Source organism: Durio zibethinus, chromosome 5, assembly GCF_047325235.1.
Source record: "Durio zibethinus cultivar Kanyao isolate XHJ-2024 chromosome 5, ASM4732523v1, whole genome shotgun sequence".
NCBI lineage: Eukaryota > Viridiplantae > Streptophyta > Magnoliopsida > Malvales > Malvaceae > Durio > Durio zibethinus.
The window spans coordinates 8,646,971-8,653,685 of NC_143166.1; positions in this window are offsets into that span (position 1 = coordinate 8,646,971).

Consider the following 6,715-nt stretch of genomic DNA (forward strand, 5'->3'; position numbering starts at 1 on the left):
TCTTAAACAGATAAGAAAAAAGTTTTTCATATAAAATGCGAAGAGAATCTAACTGTTTTTTTTTTCTTGGGTTATTTTTGAGAAATAGGTTGACTTGGAGTCCTAGGATTTAACAATGGTGCAAAGGTTTAGACTTAAGCAATTGGTTGAACAAGTGGTTGGAGAATAAAAGGCCAAAGATTTTGGTTCGGATATGAACTGCTTATAGATTGTATGAAGTTTTGGGGCCTGATCGTAGATGTTTGGAATGGAGGTCGAAAATAGTCATGAGAAAGATTTGAAAGCAATTTTGAGATTGAAAGAATTAGCAAAAGCTAACGAAACCTGGTAATCCCGTCTTGGAAATTAAATTCTAGAGCTCAGACACTTGAATGGTTAGATCACTCATCCCTTTCACGATCTTATCCAGAACTTCATTATTACTCAAACCATTAAATGATATAGCATGCTTCGAAAGTGTACTAGGCCTAACGAGAATCAGTTGATCATGACTCCATGAATTCACAGGACTCATTTGGGCTGAAATTGGTAAGGACTCTTGAGAAGGCATCAAAATAACTTTTTTGAGTCTATTCATGGTCTTCATCAATTCAGCGAGCAGTTTTATCACCTTCGAATGTCATGACCAAATTCCTCTTGATTGCATTCTAATGCACTAATTCGGGCCTCTAATTGATCTTTCATATTTTTGACTTCTTATACCTATTAACAAAAATATTATCTCAAGGGTTTAATACCAACAATGCTTATGCTATTATTCTTGCTTAATGAATGACACAATTCCTAATTTGTATGTGACATATCTATGAATGCTTGAATATGATAATGATACAAAAATATATACAAAAATTGAATAACCCAAAAATATACAGACCAACTTAATGATGAATGGAATGCCTAAATTCCAAAAAGAAAAAAAAAACTTCTTACCTATCCTAATTTTTTTTTTTGCTTTTTTTTTGCCCTTTTTTTCCATCTCTTTTTTGTATTCTAACTTTATTTACACTATTATTACCCTTAAACATAAACTGTATCAAAGTGCCCCACATGTCCTAATACGAGTAATTTTTATGAAAAAAAAATGGAATAGCTTTGGACTTTTGAATAATTTTTACAAAAGGTTGACACCACTAATGGCTTTATGAGAATTCTTTTTTTTTTTTCCTTTTTCTTCCTTTTGCTCTTTTTTCTTCTTTTTTTTTTGTCTTGTCGATGATTGACCTAAAATAAATACTCCATCTTAAAAATAATTCTTGTATGATGTAAGCAACAAAATCAAAGAATATATATATAAAATAATAATATAACTTAAAATTAAAAACAAACAAGTAATAGAAACAATACAGTAACCATACAACAAAATAATAAAATTTATATAATGTCTTAATTTATAGTAATTTTCTAAAATGTGGCATGGCTCTACCCTAGGCAGGCCTCCTATGACTCTTAATATGCCATGATGGGATTTATTTATCTAAGGTTCCTAAATCAGCCTTACATCATCATCCATTACAAACTAATACAGCTCCCTGATCTTCACCCATTATAGGCTACTAATAGAAAGGGTTCAATCTTAGTGGAAGTTTTTCATTTGCAATTATGGAGCTTATCACCTCATGAGAGCGTAGCTACTTTACTTCTTTCTAATAAAGACGAAGCTCGGGTCTAGAACTCATACATGTAAGTGTATCTGTAAAAGTGTGCAAAGTGACATATTAATCAAAATATCATAAATAAATCGTAAGTACAAAATTAAAACAAAAAAATAGCTAACATACAATTTATTTTATTTATTACCTTGTATAGTTTTTTTTTGAAAAATTAAAATAAAGGGAATTAAATTAAATATAAAATAAAACCAATTAAATCCAACAATTATTAATAGCTCATAATTAAAAATTTTGGCCTGACTCTAAAAAATCGCCAGCAGAGTTGCCAAGCTGTTATAACATATCGATTCGGGTATTTGATCGCTAGATATAAAATATTTAAAAAATTATGAAAAACACAATGAGTCACTACCAATCTTTTTAAGATGTGATTGATCACCCAAAAATTTTATCTTTTAATAAAACGATAAAATATGTTTAAAGCTTTATTAAAAGGATAATTTTGATCTACGAAAATAAATTGGGTTCGGGAATTGATTATGTGTAGAGATGGATTAGCACTCTCACAATGCTCATAAAATTGGTACCAATTAATCATACGCTATTTATAATTTTGGTCAAAAATGGTTTTCTATATGAAATTTAATTAATTCCCTTTGTTTGTAAGAGATAAAATTAGTTAAATAAATCTTTATTTAGGAATGTTATGAAAATCTTCAAATTAAAACAATATGTCAAGCTTTTCTCCCCTCTCCCTTCTCCCTTCTCCCCTCTTTGCTCTTTTTTATGTTTAGCTTCTCGTTGTTTCTTACTAGAAGCCTTTCTTCTTTTTTTTTTTCAAGAGTTCCCTTTTTTTCTTTGGCAGACCCTTTTTTTCTTTGTAAAAAAAACTTTGTTTCTTGGTGAATATAGGCCCTTGGATCAAGCAACATCCAACGGCTAAAGTTTTTTTTTTTCATTTTTTTTCAAGGAACAAGCTTTAACCATTGGATCAAAATTCAAAGGAGATCCAATGGTTCACATTATTCACTATAAAGGTTGGATTTTTATTGCTTCTAAACCTATGGAAGACCATTTTACCCCTAGTATAAAATTTTTGATATTTAGGTCATATTCTTAGAAATCAATGTTGCCATGCTCATTTTTGAGATTTTAAAACACCAAAAATCATGTAATATTGTAAAATTGAATCTGAAAAGTTTTGTGAAAAGTTGACCTCGAAAGGCCAAATTACAAAAATATCCTTATGAGGGTATTTTAGCAATTTCATATTTTTTGGGGTACTGCTATGATTTCAAATGCACCAAAAATATAAAATATTATGAAATTAATATCTAGAAAGTTTCATGAAAATTCAAGCTCAGAAAGACCAAGTTACGAGAATAACTTTTAAGGGTATTTTGGTAATTTCACTCTACGTAAAGTATTGCTATGATTTGAAATGCACCAAAAATCATGAAATATTATAAACTTGAGATTTAAAAAGTTTCATGAAAGTTCAAGCTTGGGAAGGCCAGATTATGAAAATACCCTTATAAAGGTATTTTGATAATTTTGCACTTCTCAGGGTATAATAAAAATTTAGTGCTTTAAAAAATCCTGAAATTTAATTTTAAACTACATTGATTCTAATTAGGTTTTAAATTTTGAGAATTAACCTGGGATCTATCCATTTTGACTGAATTTTGCGTAATTTTGACGTTGTTTAACCAAATTTAACACGAGTTTACTTTAAATTTCTAAACAGATAGGTTTGTGGGCTCTTTATGGGTTGTAAATAGTCCTCCTAAATGGTCTCAGCCCGTGTTCACAAATAAGCACTAGGTCAATCATGTTGAAAAATGTTCTGGATAAAATTCAGTGTTTCCACTGATGTGGCATTAATGATGCGACAATGGTTAGATGTTTTGACACATGTTATAATTTTATTAGGTATGATGTTTCATCAGTAATTTGACAAATAACATTAGTTTAAAGGATGAAAGTGTATGATAAAATGAAAGTTTAAATACCTAATTGCAAATTTTATTTCTTTACATACCAAATTGATGTAAAATGTATGGTACGTTGACCATTTTTTATTTAATCCAAAAATAATAATTTGATTTGAAGGAGAAATTTTCTTTTAATATGAAATTAATGCTGCTCATTTTAAAAAAAAATTTTAAATCAAAAGGTTATTTAACACTTCATTTAGTGCCTTAATTAAGGAAGTTCATTCTCTTTGATGTTTGTTCTCACAAACATCATCTTAGTCAATTTCTCACAAACAAATCTTTGACCATATCTATACCTACATTGTAAAAAGAAAGTGGGAATCAAGCCAAACTTTAAAAGGAAATCATTCATAAAATTATTTTTTGATTCTCATTCTCAAAATTTTCATATAATTTTGTCATTTAAAGATTTGAACACTCTTAGCCTTTGATGGAAGCATCATTGAAAATTTGTTTGAAAAGTCATTTTTCTAAAATCTCCCAAGGTCTTAGGAAATCATTCTTTCTAGAATGAACATTTTCCAGGATCATCTGAAAAAATAAAAAATGTAATTTATTATGTGTGCATTCTAATCATCATGATCTTTTTTTTTTTTTAGTTTGTAGTTTGTATTCATGTTTTACCCACAGTGGATATCATTAGTTTGTGTACAAAATTAATCTTTTCATCATTTCAAACACCAGTTATTTAAATACATCATTCTTCTAAAAGCAATATTCCTCACCATGGCCACAGGCATCATTCATTCACAACATCATCCTTTTTAAGCTTTCAAATCAATTTCATCAATCTTTTCTATCATGGGACATGTCATAGAATAACTATACTGAAAAAGAAAGGAAAAAAGAACAGAAGAGACATAAATAGACCAAAGAAATGTGAATAGAGAGAATATACCAAAAGAAAAGAAAATAGGGGAAAAGAGAAGAAAAAAGTTATAATTTCATTAATGATGCTTTCATTTACAATAGTATGCTCTATATATAAGCCAACATGTGCTAAAATTCACAACAGAATGATGCTAATAGAATTGCTAAAATCCTAGCCAATAATAATCAATTGTCTAGCAGCAAACATCACAATTCCTTGAAAGCTAATTGTACAAAATTTTATGCAAAATGACCTCATATTTAACTGCCAAGTCAGCTTGCATGTTGCCTCAAATTTTTACCAACATTTTCATGGTAAGCTCTAACCTACCCACTTTCCATTCCAATTTTGGCTCTGTCACCTCTTTTTAGCTTCTTTCTTAACTAGCTCAATTCCCACCTTTTTCAACTTAGCCTCCAACTCAACTTTTAGTTTTGATAGCTCAACTTCTAGCCCCTAGTTACTGTCATATTCTTTTTTGATCCTTTTGCTATTGTTCTTTACTTCCACATTCATCACATTACCCTCTTCTACAGTTGATCCTTGTCTCTAAAGATCAAATGACAAAGACATCAATTTAGTTGTTGCTTTTACACCTAGCAACATTGGACTTTTGGCAACCTAGTCTTAAAAAAATTACACTATCATATTTGGCACCAACCAAAATTATAATATCTTGTCACGTAGTCTTGTGTCTTCTTGCAACATCATATATGTCAATAATATTCTAGTAATATCTAGTAATAATCTAGATTGATAATATTATTCTATTAATATTTTAACAATATTCTAGATTGATTTGATATTGATTTAGAGAATATTAGTTATTGTGATTTGATATTGATTTAGTTATTGATTAGGTGATTATAGGAATTGATTTAGTCATTATTTTTATTTATTGTATTTTCTATTTTGTAACAATTTACCTCTGTATAAATAAGCTTTAACCCTCATTGTAAAATACAAGTCAATATAATAAAGTTTTCATCATTTTTTCTTTTTTCATGGTATGAAAGTTATTTTATGGTTCATTCTGAAGGTGAATCACCTTGGAATAACCAATATTTGCTTATTTTCATCCTTGGTTTATTCTTTTTTCTAAACTTTATTTTTTGCTTTCGCGCTTCAATTTTTTGGGTATTTCTTCCCATCTTCAATAGTCATCGTTTATATCAATATTAATAACTTCTTAAATCTTTATTTTTTTTCAAGAGCTCTTATGGAATTGATATATGAGGAAACTTAGTTAGGTATGAGTCAAACTCATAATGTTGATACTGATGTTGTCGTTGCTCTTAAAAAAAGTACTAGCTTTTTTTTTCATAAGTCTTGTTCACAATGTGAGAGGACTAATCATCTTGTTCAAAAATGTAAAGCTAAATATCATTATAATGATAATGTAATTCATGATCCTTGCACTAACAAGACTGCTGTGGTAACAACCACTGAACTAAATACTTTTAAGTCTTCTTTTGAGATCATTACAATCTCTACCACTAATTTTCAAACTTTGTTCAATCAAGTATTATCTCGATCTCATGTTCTTGCGATGTGTGCTGCCACATTAGGTAATGTTTGGTTGTTTGATACTACCTATGAAAATCATATGAATGTTAATCTTTCCTTCTTCAAAAGTAATGTACCTATACTTAATGGTCCAATCATTAAAATAGCAAATGGATATGTCTTAAAAGCTAGCCACATTGGTATTATTGAAACCTCAAAACTATGTATATCTGACACTTACCTTATTCCTAATCTTACCTTAAATTTGCTTTATGTTGGCTAACTTTGTGACCTTGGTCTTGATTTTCATTTTTTACAACAATATGGTTGTATTGTGTAGGATCCTCAAACAGATCAGAAAGTTGGATAGGGTGTAAGGTTGGAATACTATTTGAGCTTGAAACTTTGAAAATTTCACAATATTTGCTTACTGCTGCTACATCTCAAACAACTAACTGTTCAGTCTCTTTAGATTTATGGCAATCTAATTTAGGACATGTATCTATTTTTGAATAAAGTCACTTGCTTCCACTGGTGTCTTAGGTCATGATATTTTTTTTTTGTCTTGTCAACTTGGAAAGCAAAGTGCTTCACCTTTTAATAAAAGTGATTCCATCTCATCTGCTCCTTTTGATTTAGTCTATTATAATATTTAAGGTCCAACTCCCACACCAACCTTAGGAGGTTTACGTTATTTTGTTATATTTATTGATGATTTCTCTTGTTATACT